Source organism: Suricata suricatta, chromosome 9, assembly GCF_006229205.1.
Source record: "Suricata suricatta isolate VVHF042 chromosome 9, meerkat_22Aug2017_6uvM2_HiC, whole genome shotgun sequence".
Classification (NCBI taxonomy): Eukaryota; Metazoa; Chordata; class Mammalia; order Carnivora; family Herpestidae; genus Suricata; species Suricata suricatta.
The window spans coordinates 59,685,232-59,702,487 of NC_043708.1; the positions used below are offsets into that span (position 1 = coordinate 59,685,232).

A 17,256-nucleotide genomic window follows, 5' to 3' on the forward strand; every position below is an offset into this window, starting at 1 on the left:
AATGCCTATGTGATGAGAGGAAGTGAGGTGAATGGCAGGCATTGTGATGCAAGATTAGGCTATTACTGACAGAAGGACCCTCATCAGCTTCCAGACCACAGCTAACTACAGGTCACTGAAACCGCAGAAAGTAAAACTGAGGATAAACAGACACTATTGCAATGAAGTAATGTGCCAATGGTTAGTATAAAGATGATGTTAAATGAGTTAACAGCTATAAAGTACTCACACCAGGGACTAACATATAATAAGCCTTATATAAATGCATGCTTTATTTAAAAAAAGTTAAAACTAATTTTAAAAAATTAATATTTGAAAGGATTTTTTTTAATGTTTTATTTATTTTTGATACAAAGAGAGACAGAGCATGAAAGGGGGAGGGGCAGAGAGAGAAGGAGCTGGAAGCAGGCTCCAGGCTCTGAGCAAGCTGTCAGCACAGAGCCTGATGCGGGGCTCGAACCCACGAACGTGAGATCTGACCTGAGCTGAAGTCAGAGGCTTAACTGACTGAGCCACCCAGGTGCCCCTGAAAGGATTTCTTAAATGTATTCAAGAATACAAATACTCCCTTCTACCTTGCATTCTGGTGGAACAATATGTTCTACATATAAGTAAATGTTCCAGATAACTGAGGCATGCCCCTTTAAATAACCAACTTTATTCCATATTAATCTTTAAAATTTTTTCAATGTTTATTTTTGAGAGAGAGAAAAAGAGTAAGAGTGGGGGAAGGGCAGAGAGAGAAGGAGACAGAGAATCTGAAGTAGGCTCAGGCTTGAAGTTGTCCACGCAGACCCAACACGGGGCTCAAACTCATGAACCACAAGATCATGACCTGAATGAAGTCAGATGCCTAACCGACTGAGCCATCCAGGCACCCCTCCAAGTTAATCTTTTAAAGTCAGATAATCCAAGACAAAAATTTTTAGAAATATATTCCATACTTTCCTCTATCAAATGAAGAACACTAAACAATCTTATTAAATTTTATAATGACCTAGTATTTTGTTATGAACACAGGTAAGCTTAATGAATAGAACTCAGATTTGAGAGATGGGTTCTTTTTATTTTTTTTATTTATTTTTTATGTTTTTAATGTTTTATTTATTTTTGATATAGAGAGAGACAAAGCATGAGAGGGGGAGGGTCAGAGAGAGAGGGGGACACAGAATCTGAAGCAGGCTCCAGGCTCTGAGCTAGCTGTCAGCACAGAGCCCGATGCGGGGCTCGAACCCACAAACCGTGAGATCATGACCTGAGCCAAAGCCAGACGCTTACCCGACTGAGCCACCCAGGCGCCCCCCCACCCCCACCCCGGCTTTTTTCTTCAACTACCAAAACTTTCAAGTCTGCCATTTACCCTTCAACATTTTTTAAAATTTGGGGTGGGGGAAACCTCATAGCTCATGTAAAAGATAACTGGAGCTTCAAAGCCAGAAACAATGAGAGTGCAAAGTTCTGAAGACTACAACAAAGGGCTCAGTTTAGTTCACATCTTTCTAGTTTGCAGCTGCCACTCAAACTAAAAACAAACACAAAAGCCTGCATTAGATCAGTTCTTCTTTTTTTTTTTAAGTTTATTTTGAGAGAGAGAGAGAGAGCATGCACACACAGGAGGGACAGAGAGAAAGAGAGAGAGAGAGAATACCAAGCTATACCCTGTCAGTGCGGAGCCCAATGCGGGGCTCAAACTCACAAACTGTGAATCATAACCTGAGCCAAAATCAAGAGTTGGACACTCAACTAACTGAGCCATCCAGGCGCCTCTCATTAGATCACTTCTTACACTGACACTCATTTGGGTCACATGTACTGTCTTAAAGACGGTCTCTCTTAAAGAAGGTCATTTAACTCAAGAGATATCATCAAGCAGAACAAATGGTTTGACTTAAACTTAATCCTAAAAACTCAATTAAATGTACTACAGGTGATTTGCTTTCCTACAATTTCTTTTTCAGAAAACAGAATCCCAAGTCATTAAAGTTTTATTTAAGAAGTCCTAAATCACAGGATTACAGGGAACTGCTATTGTAATTAAAGTTTCAATAAGAGTTAAAAAAAAAGTTTCATTAAAAGTTAAAAATGAGAGGACCATGGTAGGCTATTATTTCCTTCTTTAGAATTATCTATTTTAACTATAATTTTAAATAATTAATAAATATCATTTTTATAATGATAAAAATCTAAAAAATGTTTAGAACAAAAGGCACTTGCATTTTGGAAAGTAACAGATGGTGATGAAGTAAGTTTTAATAAGAGCTAAAAGAGAGGACACTAAACAGAAAATAAGCTGAGTAGTGAGACTGTTGTCTTTAACTTCGTTTGTTAATGTCTGTAGAATAACATTGAGAGAAATAAATTTTACTTAAACTTTTCAAAGAGTAAGAAAAAGGAAACTACATCTGCAGTGGAATATTTCTACAGCAGTGGTTTCCACACTGTGGTCTGCAGACCTCTGGGCATCCCTAAGACTCCTTTGGGAAATCTGTGAGGTTAAAAATGATTTTTATAATAATACTAACATATTATATGCCTTTTCTACTCTCATTTGTTCACAAGTGTGCAGTGAAGTTTTAGTAGAATATCAAAGAATACCCGAAAATGTCAATAAAATACTCATCTTTTTTATGTTTACCTCTATGAGGCCCCATTTTTTTCATATGCCAAAATCACATACAACAGACTGAGTTGAGGCAGATATAAAAATTCAGCTGTCTTCTATTAAGTTACGTAGTTAGATTTCCAAATATAGGACAATGCCACTAGTTATAGTTATTACTGAGGAAATGTTACTTATGTTAATATGCAATAGTATTTACATTGTCATCTTAAGTAAATTAATATTTTTAAAGGTTCTCAGTTTTAATTCTAATCCAGTAATTATTTACCAATAGATACAATCTCACATAAACAAAATCTCTCAGGAATTCTTAATATTTAAGAATATAAAAAGGTCGTGGCACACATGGCTGACCCAGTTGGTGGGGTGCACAACTCTTCATGTTGAGGTTGTAAGTTTGAACTCCACATAGGGTGGAGAGATTAATTTTAAAAAATCTTAAAAAGAATGTAAAAGGGTCTTGAGACCAAAAAGTTTGAGAATTTTTGCTGTTCTAAAGTATTTCTTAATTTTTAAGAAAAATCACTGTACAAAGAATTTTTTAGGTAAGAGAAACAAGTGAAGTGAATTTATAATTAACAGGAAAAATGATTAAGATCACATTTGCTTCACAATAATCTGAGAAACAAAGGAGAAACAGGTGGAAGTGTTAATGAAATGAATGGCCATGAATTAATATCATTGAGCTAGGGGTTTATTATAACAGTCTCTCTCCTTGACATGTTTCAAATTTTCCCTAATAAAAAGATTAAAGGAAGAATTGAATTCATACTTCAGCAGTTGAATCAAAAAATCTGACTGTAATGTAACATTGCTGCTTAGAATGAAGGAAAATAAGGGGGAATCTTAATATTAACAATTAATAATAATTAATAATAATTAATTATAATATCAACATAATAATGTTAATTAACATTAAAAGTAACTATTAATATTAAACTAACAGTATCCACACAGCTCCAAATGCGCTTAAAAATTTTTTTTTAATGTTTCATTTCTTTTTGAGAGAGCACACGCGTTTGCAGGGGAGGAACAGAGAGAGGGAGACACAGAATCTGAAACAGGCTCCAGGCTCTGAGCTGTCAGCACAGAGCCCAACCTGGGGCTCCAACTCATGAACCACAAGATTATGACCTGAGTTGAAGTCAGATGGTCAGTTAACTAAGCCATCTAGATGCCCCCTAAATGTACTTTTAAAAAAAGTTTATTTGAGAAGGACAAAGACAGTGCAAGGGGGGGAGGGGCAGAAAGAGAGGGAGACAGAATCCCAAGCTGGCTCCACGTTGCCAGCTGTGGAGCCTGATGTGGGGCTCTAACTTGTGAACTATGAGATCATGACCTGAGTCAAAGCCAAGAATCGAACATTTAACCAACTGAGCCACCCAGGTGCCCTCCAAATACACTTTTTGACCTCCCCTGATGTTTTCTCAATTAGTTTCATACAGTTAAATGGGAAGACATGTATACTATCCAAAGTTCTGGATAGTTTAGTCTGTTCACTTAAAATTCACTATAGAGCTCCTATCTTTACCTACTATCACTAACCATACTTAAAAAATGACATGCATATCTTTCAGCTTAATAATTAAAAAATTTTTTAATGTTTATTTATTTTTGAGAGAGAGAGAGAGAGAGAGCTCGCAAGTGAGCAGGAGAGGGCAGAGAGGGAGACACAGAATCCTAAGCAGGCTCCAGGTCTGAGCGGTCAGCACAGAGCCTGATGCAGGGCCCGAAATAATGAACCGCGAGATCATGACCTGAGCCGAAGTGGGAACACTTAACTGACCAAGCCACCCAGGTGCCTCTCTTTCAGTTTAATAAATAAGTTTACCAAATCCTTTAACCTAATTGATCTGACTATAGCACCTAGGATAATTTTTACATGTTATACTATTGCCATCTGCTGGCTGTGATGTCTAAGTACAGTAAACAAAAGTTTAAGACATAAGAAACTAAAAATTTGCCTATGACTGAGGTTTTCTCCCAAAATTATCCTATAGAAAAGAAGCTGCCATACATACCCTAATGTCTAAACTCACATTAGGCATGATCGAGTGTGTTCAGGGTGGTATGGCTGTAGACCAAAACCTCACATTAGAGGCAGTGCTTCTTGACCTTGGCTGCACTTTATTTTTTAAAAAATTTTTTATGTTTATTTATTTTTTGAGAGAGAGAGAGAGTGAGAGAGTGAGAGAGAGAGCAAGCACAAGTGAGGGAGGGGCAGAGAAAGAGGGAAATACAAAATCCAAAGCAGGCTCCAGGCTTTCAGCACAGAGCCCGACATAGGACTCAAACCCACAAACTAAGCTGAAGTCAGACGCTTAACTGTCTGAGTCACCCAGGTGTCCCAATGCTGGCTACACTTGAAAATCACCTGGGAGTGGGGCGTCTGGGTGGCTCAGTCACTTAAATGTCCGACGTCGGTTCAGGTCATGATCTCACGGTTTGTGGGTTTGAGTCCCATGTCGGGCTCTGTGCTGAAAGCTCAGACCCTGGAGCCTGTTTCAGATTCTGTGTCTCCTTCTCTCTCTGTCCCTCCCCTGCTCATACTCTGTCTCTTTCTCTCTGTGTCTCGCAAAAATAAATAAAATGTTTTAAAAAATTTATAATAAAAAAGAAAATCACCTGGGAGCTTTTGAAAAACCTGATGCCTGAGCCCCCAAACCAGAACAATTAAATCAGAATTTCTATTTTATAAAATGAAAGGCAAGCTTCAGACTGATAAAAGATATTTGCAGGAGATCTATCTGACATAGAAATTGTATCTAGAATATATAAGCAACTGTTACAACTAAATAAGAAAGCAACTCTGTTTTAATAATGGGCAAAATATCTGAACAGGCACTCACCAAAGAAGATGTATCAATGGCAATTAAGCACATAAGAGATGCTCAACATTATCAGTCATTGGGAAATTGTAAATTAAGACAACAATGAGACACTACTTCGGATCCATTAAGGTAAAGAGAATGACCATTGTAAGTGTTGACCAGGCTGTGAAACAACTGTAATGTTCATATGCTGCACATGAAAATATAAAATGGGACAACCACTTTGGAAAACAGGCAGTTTCTTAAAAAGCCACGCACACACACCCCTACCAGAAGACCCAACCACTGTAATGCTAGATACGCACGCAAGAGAAAGAAAAGTTTTAGGGGGTTAGTATCTCTTCTAAAATTCATGTCCACCCAGGACTGCCTGGGTGGCTCAGTCTGTCAAGTATCTGATTTCAGTTCAGGTCATGATCTCACGATTCGTATGTTTGAGCCCCATGTCGGGTTCTGCGCTGACAGCTCAGAGCCTGGTGCCTGCTTTGGATTCTGTGTATGTGTCTCTCTCTCTCTCACCCTGCCTCTCCCTGCTCATGCTCTGTCTCTTGCTCTCTCAAAAATGAATAAACATTAAAAAAAATTTTTTTTAATTCATGTCCACCCAGAATGTGACCTTATATGGATACAGATATAATTAGCTAAGATGAGATCACACTGGAATAAGATGAGCCCAAAATCCAATGACTGATGTGCTCATAAGAGATGGCACACAAAGAAGAGGAGGCAGAGAACAGAGAAATCCATCTAAAAACCAAGAAAACACAAGGATTACCAGGAGTCAAGAGCTTGTGGAGCTAGGAAAGGAGAAGGAAGGATTCTTCCCTAGAGCCTTCAGAAGGAGCATGGCCCTACAAACACCTCAATTTTGGACTTCTGGCCTCCAGAACTATGAGAGAACAGATGTTTTAAGTCACTCAGTTTGTGGCAATTTGTTCCAGCATTCCTAGGAAACAAACACAGAAGCACAAAGTACACACACTTGTACAAGAATGTTCTTTTATTTTTTAAAATTTATTTATTTGACAGAGAGAGAGAGAGAGCGCGCGAGCACGAATGCGTGGGGGAGGGGCAGGGAGAGAAAGGCAGAGACAGAATCCCAAGCAGGCTCTATCCTGTCAGTGCAGAGCCCAATGCAGGGCTCAAACTCATGAACCATGAGATCATGACCTGAGTGGAAATCAAGAGTTGGACACTTACCTGACTGTGCCGCCCAGGCAACCCATAAAAGAATATTCTTCTTAACTATATTTGTAATAGCTCCAAAATGGAAATAACCCAAATGTCCATTAGTAAGTGAATGAATTTACAAATTGTGGTATATCCACCCAATGGACGTTACTCAGAATGAAAATGATTGAGACCAAAATATAAATGAAATCTCAAAATTATGCTCAATATTTTAAAAACCAACAGAAAAAAATACTATATATGGTATGCTTCCATGGTGTTTACCGGGCATGGGGGAAGGCTAGGGTGAGGTACAGGAGTCATCAGAAAGTGGCACAAAGAAACTTTTGGAGATGATATATTCACTATATTGACTTTGGGGAAGTTCCATGGGCGTATGTATGTGTTAAAACTCACTAAGTTGAAGGGAGATGCTGGAGATGAAAGCACCAGGAATCTGTCTCTCCCATCTAGATAACAATTACAGTGACAGAATTTGCCTCATGTAACTATTTTGGAACTCTGGAGTCTGTTAAAGGTTTGCAAATTGCAGAAGAAGCCTTGTATGACTAAACCATGGTTAATTTTGTTCAGTTTTAGCACTTAATACAGCAGCAGCCACTCATCCCACACCCAAAGCCAAACAGCAGGCAGCTGTTACGTGTCTAGAGCAGCCTGCACACATGATGGGGGCCTGCGTGGACAAAAAAGGATCCTGTCCTCCAAATATTGGGGATCTACGCTCTGCTGATTGATGTTTTTGATCACAGAGGTACAGACAACAAGGCATAATCACAAAGAAAAAGAAAATATGAATTCACCTATATGTAGTAAGAAAATAGAATCAGTAAAAAAAAAATCTCCCAAGAACAACAACAGCAACAACGCTGACGATGTCTTGGACCTGATGGCTCGCTGGTGAATTCTACAAAGAAGAATTAACGCTGATCCTTCTCAAGATTTTCCAAAAAACTGAAGAGGAAAGAATACCTCCCAACTCATTCTTGGAGGCCAGCATTACGCTGATACCAAAGCTAGAGAAAGACACTACATGAAAATTACATACCAAGATTCTCCATGAACAGTGATGCAAAAGTCCTCAACAAAATACTAGCAAGCAAAATTCAGTAGCATATTTAAGGTATTAACATCATATAACCAAGCAGGATTATTCCTAGAATTCCTGGATGGCTCAACATATGAAAAATAATCAAACTAATAGGCCTCTTCAACAGAATAAAGAAAAAAACACATGATCATCTCAATTGATGCAGAAAAGCATTTGACAGAAACTCCTTTTGATGGTTAAAAAAAACCCAAAAACTAGGAATAGAAGGAAACTACCTCAACATAAAAACCATATGTGAGGGGCACCTGGGTGGCTCAGTCGGTTAAGCCTCCGGCTTCAGCTCAGGTCAGATCTCACGTTTGTGGGTTTGAGCCCCGCGTCAGGCTCTGTGCTGACAGCTAGCTCAGAGCCTGGAGCCTGCTTCCGGTTCTGTGTCTCCTTCTCTCTCTGCCCCTCCCCCTCTCATGCCTGTCTCTCTCTGTATCAAAAATAAATAAAACATTAAAAAAAAACCCATATGTGAAAAACCTACAGCAAACATTATATTCAATGGTGAAAGACTGAAACCTTTCCTCCATAATCAAGACCAAGGGAAGGATACATGCTTTCACCACTTCTACTTAACATAGTATTGGAGGGGTCCCTGGATGGCTCAGTCAGTTGAGCGTCCAGCTTTGGCTCAGGTCATGATCTCACAGTTGGTGGGTTCAAGCCCCATATTGGGCTCTGCACTGACAGCTAGCTCAGAGTCTGGAGCCTGTTTCAGATTCTATGTCTCCCTCTCTCTCAGACCCTCCCTTGCTCACGCTGTCTCTATCTCTCAAAAATAAATAAAAAAACATTGAAAAAAATTTTTTTAAAAACCCATAGTATTGGAAGTTCTACACAGAGCAATTTAATCAGGTAAAAGAAGTAAAAGGCATCCAAAGTGGAAAGGAAGATGCAAAAATATTTTTGTTTGCAGATGATCTGATCATACATGCAGAAAATCCGAAAGATTCCACACACATTAAAAAAGCTGTTACAATAAATCAGTTCAGCAAAGGAGCAGATTATAAAGTCATCATACAAAAACTGGTTGCATTTCTATAAACAATGAGCAATCAAAAACAAAAATGATGAAAACAATTCTATTTACAATAGCATCAAAAAAAAATGAGTTAGGAAGTAACTTAACCAAGGAGGTGAAACACTTTACAATGAAAACCACAAAAGATTGTTGAAAGAAATTAAAGACATAAATAAGTGGAAACACATCCCATGTTCATGAACTGGTAGACTTAATCTTGTTAAAATGTCAATACTACCCAAAGCAATCTAAAATTCAATGCAATCCCTATCAAAATCCAAATGATATTTTTTGTGGAAATAGAAAAACTCATCCTAAACTTCATATGGGATCTCAAAGGATCCTGAATGGTCAAAACAATCTTTAAAAAGAACAACACTCATACTTCCTGATTTTAAAACTTACTACAAAGTTACAATAATCAAAACAATGTAGTACTGGCATAAAAACACTCATATAGGCCAACAGAATAGACATAAACCCAGACCCTCTCATGCATAGTCAAATGATTTCTGACAAGGGTGCCAAGACCATTAAATGGAGAAAGGACAGTTTTTTCAACAAATGGTGCTGGGAAAACTAGATATTGACATGCAAAAGAATGAAGCTGAACCCTTACATAACACCATACACAAACATCAACTCAAAATGAATCAAAGATCTAAATGTTAAGATCTAAAAGAGTAAAACTCTTAGAAAAAAAAAACAGAACAAAAGCTGCAAGACACTGAATTTGACAATGATTTTCTTGGACATGACACTAAAGACATATGGTAACAACAATAACAACAAAAAAAACCAAATTGGACTTCACAATAATAAAAAAATTTTTGTGCATCAAGAGACACTATCAACAAAGAGACAACTCATAGAATGGGAGATATTTATAAATCACATTATCTGATAATAAACTCATATTCAGAATATATAGAGACCACTTAAAACTCAACAACAAAAAACAAAATTCCAGTTCAAAAATGGGCAAAGGAATTGAATAGACATTTCTCCAAAGAAGATATATAAATGGCCAAAGAGCACATGAAAAGATGCTTAACATCCTAACCATTAGGGAAATACAAATCAAAAACTACAATGAGATACCACCTCATTAGATACCACCCATTAGGAAGAAAGAAAGAAAGAAAGAAAGAAAGAAAGCAAACAAGCAAGCAAGAAAGCAGGAAAGAAAGAAAGAAAGAGAAAACAATTAAGTGTTGGCAAGAATGTGGAGACAGTGGAATCCTTGTGCACTGCTGGTGTGAATGTCAAATGGTATAGCCACTGTGGAACACAGCTCCTCCAAAATTTAAAAATAGATTTAGCATATGATGTAGCAATTCCACCTCCAGTAATATACCCAAAAGAATTGCAAGCAGAGTCTCAAAGAGATATCTGTACACCCATGCTCGTAAACGGGATTATTCATAATAGCTAAAATGTAGAATCAACCCAAGTATCCATTGCTGGATGAATGGATAAGTGAAATATGATGCATACATAAAATGGAATATTATTCCGCCTTAGAAAGGAAAGAAGGGCACCTGGGTGGCTCAGTCAGTTAAGTGGCTGACTTCAGCTCAGGTCATTGTCTCATGGTTCATGAGTTAGAGCCCCATGTCAGGGTCTGTGCTGATAGCTCAGAGCCTGGAGCCTGCTTCAGATTCTGTGTTCCCCTCTCTCTCTGCTCCTCCCTCACATTCTCTCTCTCCCTAAATAAACATTAAAAAAAATTATTTTAAAAAGGAAGAAAAGGGGGCGTCTGGGTGGCTCAGCTGGTTAAGCTTCCAGCTTCGGCTCAGGTCATGATCTCACGGTTTGTGGGTTTGAGCCCCGCGTCGGGCTTTGTGCTGACAGCTAGCTCAGAGCCTGGAGCCTGCTTCAGATTCTGTGTCTCCCTCTCCCTCTCTGACCCTCCCCTGCTTGCACTGTCTCTCTCTGACTCTCAAAAATAAAAACATAAAAAAAGAAAAAAAAAAAGGAAGAAAAGTCTGCACTACGCTACAACATGGATGAACATTGAGGACATTACGCTAAAATAACCCCAGTCAAAAAGGCAAAAACTGTATGATTCCATTTATATGAGGTACTTGCAGTAGTGAAAATCATAAAGACAAAAAGTGTAACAGGGGTTGCAAGCAGCTGGGAGGGAGAAGAGAATGGGGAGTTATTATTTAATAGTATAGTTTCAGTTTTACAAGATGGAAAGAGTTATGGGAAAAAAAGATGAAAAGAGTCATGGGGATGGATGATGGTCACAACAATGTGAATGTATTTAATACCCTGAACTGTACATTTAAAGCCAAAATGTATAGAGAGTGGAGTCCAGGTATCATTAATTTTTAAGCATCTCTCAAACTATTCTAGCCAGCAGCCAAGGTTGAAAACCATTTTATCAGAGCATGCCATCTCATTTACTTTGTTTTGAACAAAAGAGTTCTATTTGATGAAAATATATAAACCTGAAATAACTTTGATAATTCTCATTTTAGGTGCTTACTGAGGTCAGCAACATTATACTGGTTTCTTAAGTAGACAAAGAAACAACATAGATGGCGTATTAACTCCTTGGTTTATACGTCGCATTCCTAAATTATAAGCAAACTATAGAAAACAATATTGAACTCAGTTTCAGCTATTTGTTCCTAGTACAAATTAACTGAAATGCTGAATATGGTTTTAATACGTATTGCAATGAATGGTGTTATAGACTGAACTGTAGAAACCTCCGAATTCATGTGTTGAAGTAGTCCTAACCCCAAATACTGCAGAATGTGACTGTATTTGTAGATAAGGCCTTTAAAGAAGTGATTTAAGGTAAAATGAGGCCATAGGATGGGCCTTAATCCAATTTGACTGGTGTCCTCAAAAGAAAAGAGAATTTGGAAAAAGAGAAACCTGGGATGCTCAAACAGAGCAAGTCGATATGAGAATAAAGCAAGAAAGGGGTGATCTGCAAGTAAAGGAGAGAAGCCTCAGGAGAAACAAACCTGCCAATATCTTGATCTTGGACATCCAGCATCCAGAACTGTGCAAAAATAAATTTCCGTTGTTTAAATCATCCAGTTTATGGTATACTCTGGTTCTGAACTTTACCCTGGGGTACATGCCAAACCCTGATAGTCAGATGCTGGATCTGGCCAAGGCCTGGTAGGGCTATTCCTGTGAAATCTTAGCCTCAAATATTTCACCTGCTCTCTGACCTCAGCCTTATATTCTTTCCTTCACGCCCACTATACCTTTTCTTCTATGCCACACGGAGACTACTAGCCCCTTAAACTCTCCCAGGCAGAGTGCTCTCTGACCTTTTCCTCAACTAGTCTGAGCCCAATGGCAATCATGTTAACTACTCTGCTAGAACTATCTTCCCTTCCTCCCCATCATATTGTCGCATCTACCCAAAAACCCCCAAAATCTGAACCAACGTTACATTTTCTCTTCACTACTACCATTCAAGGTGAGTCAAGCTGTGTCAGAAAAATATTAAATCATATATTGATGTAATGTCTACAAATTACTGATTCTTATCTCAGCACCCACCCCCTGCCACAACCCTTCTGCCTTGAGTTAGCCATTCTTCTTAGGAACCATTCCAAACTTTCTTCACTGTCTCTAGTGTTGACTAGACTCCTACCTAGTGTTGACTAGACTTTCTGCTTAACTCTAATCTCTCACCTTGTACCCATTTGACATGGATGGCATTTCCCTCAAACTTCTCTCTCTCTACCTATATATTTATCTGTATCTGTACCCATCTTCACTTTCTTTTCTACAGTCTCAAATGAGGAGTCTCATTTCTAACCTCCCCATTTGTGCTTTTTGGCAACCCCTCCTACTTCTCCTGGATCATTCATAATCCATTCTCTCTCTTACTTGTCCTGTTTACTCAACATTTTAATCTTTACTGGCATCCTTTGTCCATCACCTAAACATGCATAAGTCTCTCCCATCTCCCTATATCTCCTCCTGTGACCTCTACCATCCTCCAGCCACAACTACTCCATTTTTTCTTATTTTCATCTAAACTTCTCAAAAGTAGTTTACATTCAATGTGTGTTCCCTCAGTTGCTCTAACCTGGCTGGCTTTGGCCCCCAGTGTACTATCAAAACTACTCTTCCTGAGGTTATCAATGATTCTTAGTTACTTAGTTCTTAGGGAACCTATTCTCTCAAAGCATGCTATAGGACTGAGGAGAAAGAAGAGGCCCTCTTCTAATACCTACTGCTCCTTCAAAATCACTATGCATTGGGGCGCCTAGGTGGCTCAGTTGGTTAAGGATCTGACTTCAGTTCAGGTCATGATCTCCCAGTTTGTGAGTTCGATTCCTGCATTAGGCTCTGTGCTGACAGCTCAGAGCCTAGAGCTGGCTTCGGATTCTGTGTCTCCCCGCTTTGACTCTGCCCCTCCCCAATCACATGTCCTCTCTCTCCTCTCTCTCCCTCTCTCTCTCAAAAATAAACATTAAAAATAAATTCAAAATTACTATGTCTCCAATCCTCACATCAACTAAGGCTTATGATATTCATCTATACCAGTAGTCAGCAAATTTTTCTGTAAAGAGCCAGATGGTAAACAGTTTAGGTTTTATGGCTCAAGGCAAAAGCAGCCATAGACAATGCAGAAATGAATGAGTATGGCTGTGTTCCAATAAAACTTTATTTTTATTTTTTTATTTTTTTTATTTTTTTTTTTTTAATTTTTATTTTTTTTTTATGGAGCCAGGAAAGCCTTTATTGGGATCTGCGATTACCGGGCGAGGTTCCGTCTAAAACTTTATTTTTATAAAAACACATGGTGGGCTGGATTTGGTCTGCAGGCCATAGTTTGTTGACTCCTCCTTTTTGCTATCACCTTGTATCACCCCAGACATTTCTACATTTATCAAGAAGTTGTCACCTGACTCAGTCTTCTTCAACAGCCTAAATAACAAAGCACAGTGCCTGTCACCTGTTAAGCATTCCAGGTAAGCTATTTTAAAAAGCCACATGAATAAATACTTCTAAAATTATTATTTTAAAAAATGTATCATACGAACACTCAATAAATCTGTGGATGACGATCTAGCACTTGTGATGCTCAGTCTCTTCATCTGCTTAGCTGTCATACTCTGGACTTTGTCATCACTGCAGAGCACTCAATCTCTAACATCTAAACTCTAATACAGTTGCTCTGATCAAAATCTCCTACTTGTCACTCTCACTGCTTTTATGCTTGCTCTTCAACCTCAATGAGCCTCCAATCCACTTTATCTCTATTTTCTCCTAATCCATGAGCTCCCACCCATCTTTACTTCCTTCCTATCAAGCTTGATCTCCTGGCCCATTAATTGAGCATCCTTTCACCTATACCTTCAACTCCTGTTTTCCCTCAACTGTACTAGACTACCAAAATCCTGTAGCATCCCATCTATCTGCTTTCCCTATTCTTACACCTGGATGGCCCAGGAGTGCTGGAAATGTCTCACAGATCAATGCCATTACAAACTTATGCTCTCCCCCCTCATCTGGGACTTCAGCACTACCCAGTAATACTTTCTCCAATCCTCTCCTAAATAATCCGAACTTCCAAGCTTAAAATTCTCCTCAAGCCTCCTTAGGCTATCATTCTTTCTCACACATTCAAATAACTGATTTCCCTCGGGGTCTAGTCCCAGAAAAAGAGTTGGTTCCACTACAATCCACTAGCAGTGCTCTGGATCCATCCCTGCACCCTCTGCTCCACCAATATCACAAAATCCAAACCCTGAACAATCCGGCCGTATCATAGGACTTTCTTCACTGCTCTTTGACCATGGATACATTGCTTATCCTGACCCTCCCCATCTTCAAAAGGGTGAAATCCTTGCAAGGTTGTTGTGAGTGTAACAGATCGTGAAGTGCCTGACATAGATGATAATCATTTCATAAATGGTATCAATTATTATTATGTTAATAGCTCGAAGGTGGAAGGCAGTCTCAAGAGATGGAATATAGGGTTGGAGACCTTCAGAGGGGAAAGGGGAAGCACAAAGGAAAGAGAAAATAATTTCCCTTCCCTAATATGTTCCAATCCTCCTGTGAATATCACCACTTTGTCAATCACAGTAATTAAATGCTATTCTCACCACAGTCTGGAGCCTGCAACTCCTCTTGCAGTATTACACTGTCCAGGGGGAAGATGTGCTATGGGTTCTGAGTCTTTGCCAAAAGAGAATACTAACAAATCTTCCTTCTATTAATCTAGAATTAAAGTGATATTCATTAAAAGGAATTACAGCAATGTTTAACCATTGGGAGGTGTCAAACAAAAGTATTCAATTAGTGATTCCATGACTGGGGCAGAAGCACTTGAAGGTGAGAGCCTGGGACATCTTGTGCCAGAAAGAAGAGAAGTGCAAAAACTGATAGGGTAGTGATGAAAAGCCACAAAGAAACAGAAGATGGCTTGAATGGGACTACTAGAAGACAAATCCAGCACAATTTGAGCATCAAAAAGAATAATGATGGTAATGGATTCTAACACAATTTTTTAAAAGATTTTTTTAATGCTTTTTATTTATTTTTGAGAGAGAGACAGACAGACAGTGCGATTAGGGGAGGGTCAGAGAGAGAGGGGGACACAGAACAGGAAGCAGGCTCCAGGCTCTGAGCTAGCTGTCAGCACAGAGCCCAACACGAGGCTCGAACCCATGAACCGTGAGATCATGACCTGAGCTGAAGCCGGAAGCTTAACTGACTGAGCCACCTAAGCGCCCCTGCACAATTAATTTTTTTAAAAAGTCCTTGTCCTTGTCTATACAGATAAAAAAAAAAATAAAAGAGAGCTCCAAGAAAGAGAAAAACCATTTATAGAATAGTACCAGTTAATAAATGTGGAAGGAATGAAATAACTAGAGGATCACCACGACGTAACCTTCAAAAATAGAGATCAGCTCCATGATGTGAAAAACACTTGGTGAAGAGTTAACAGAAAATCTGCAAGAATGACAGAATATCTGTATAGTCCTGAAATATTACTCCACAGATTATCTTTTATTTAAAAATTTTTTAATGTTTATTTATTTTTGATAGAGAAAGAGAAAGAGCGAGAGCAAGCGCATGCATTCACAGAATCTAAAGCAGGCTCTAGGCTGAGCTGTCAGCACAGAGCCCAATGCAGGGTTCGAACTCAAACTGAACCATTGAGATCATGACCTGAGCCGAATTCGGATGCCCAACTGACTGAGCCACCCAGGTGCCCCAAATCCCAGGCAAGCTCTGCATCATCAGCATAGAGCCCAAGTGCAGGACTCAAACTCACAGAATGTGAGATCATGACCTGAGCCAAGATCAACAGTTAGACACTTAAGTGACTGTGCCACCAAGACGCCCCACTTTTTAATCACAAAGATTACAAAGGAAAAAATATACCTTTATAATGGAGATATCTGACAGTTGTCCTCTTAATCAACTGATGGAACTTAGCATCAACAGTGAAAATAACCTGGTATTATGTGGCTGCAGTAAGGACACAGCACCAACCACATAGTTTACCCAAAATCTCTTATACTAAATTAATGAAGAAAAAAACAATCAATTAGTCCAAAGTCTTATTGCTCAAAATGTGGTCTAATGATCAGAATCATATCATCTGGGAGCTTGTTGAAAATAGAGAATCACAGTCCCTAGACAACTTAATCATAATTTGCATTTTAACCAGATCTTCAAATGATTCATAGGTACAAAGTTTGAGAAGTCCAGTACAAGACAAAACACCTAGACTTAAAAAAAAAAAAAAAATCAATGTCATTTAAAAAAAAAAGGCAGTGTGGAAGGGGCTATTCTCCATTTAGAGAGAGCTAACCATTAAAACCAATGACCAATTCTTGATCGAATCCTGGATCAGAGGGAGGAAGTAATAAAATACATTTCAAGGCAGACAACTAGTAAAATATGAATATGTGCTTTTTATTAAATGACTAGATTAATGTTAAGGTTCTTAAATGTGACAATAGTATTAATGAAAGAGTTTTCTTATTCTTACAAGATACACGCTGAAACTATTTAAGATAACGTGTCTACAACCTACTATTTTTTTTTAAGTTTGTTTATTTTGAAAGAAAGAGTGAGCAGGGAAGGGGCAGAGAGAGAAAAGAGAGAGAGAAAGCCCAAGCAGGTTCCACACTAACAGTTCAACGTGGGCTCTAATTCACAAACCTTGAGATCATGACCTGAGCTGAAACCACGGGTTTGACACTCAACCAATGGAGCCACCCAGGTACCCCTACAATCTGCTTTTAAAAAGGTCATAAAAACATATGGGGGGAAAGCTTAAATGGCATGGTAACAATTAGTCACTCAAAATGAAGAGTATGTAAGGGTCCATTGTGCTATACTTTCATTTTTTCTTTACGTTGAAGATGTTATTAAATAAAAATGAAAGGTGGGAAGACTTCAATCAATCCACAATGGAAATGTTAAGTTTTTGGTAGCAAACAGCAAAATTTGCACACAACCTTGCAACTATCTTAACAACTACTGC

The 17,256-nt window shown here is 38.6% G+C and overlaps 1 protein-coding gene and 1 long non-coding RNA gene across 3 annotated transcripts in view; one reads left to right on the top strand and one right to left on the bottom strand.

The window, feature by feature from the left end:
* Positions 1–17,256, bottom strand: part of PRORP (protein only RNase P catalytic subunit) — a 131,072-nt gene that overhangs the window by 108,317 nt on the left and 5,499 nt on the right. The gene's annotated exons all lie outside the window — the stretch shown is intronic.
* On the top strand, positions 106–13,806 carry LOC115301688. The gene is made up of 3 exons (XR_003913242.1): positions 106–180; positions 5,462–5,580; positions 13,624–13,806. It is a non-coding gene; the product is annotated as an uncharacterized LOC115301688 (long non-coding RNA).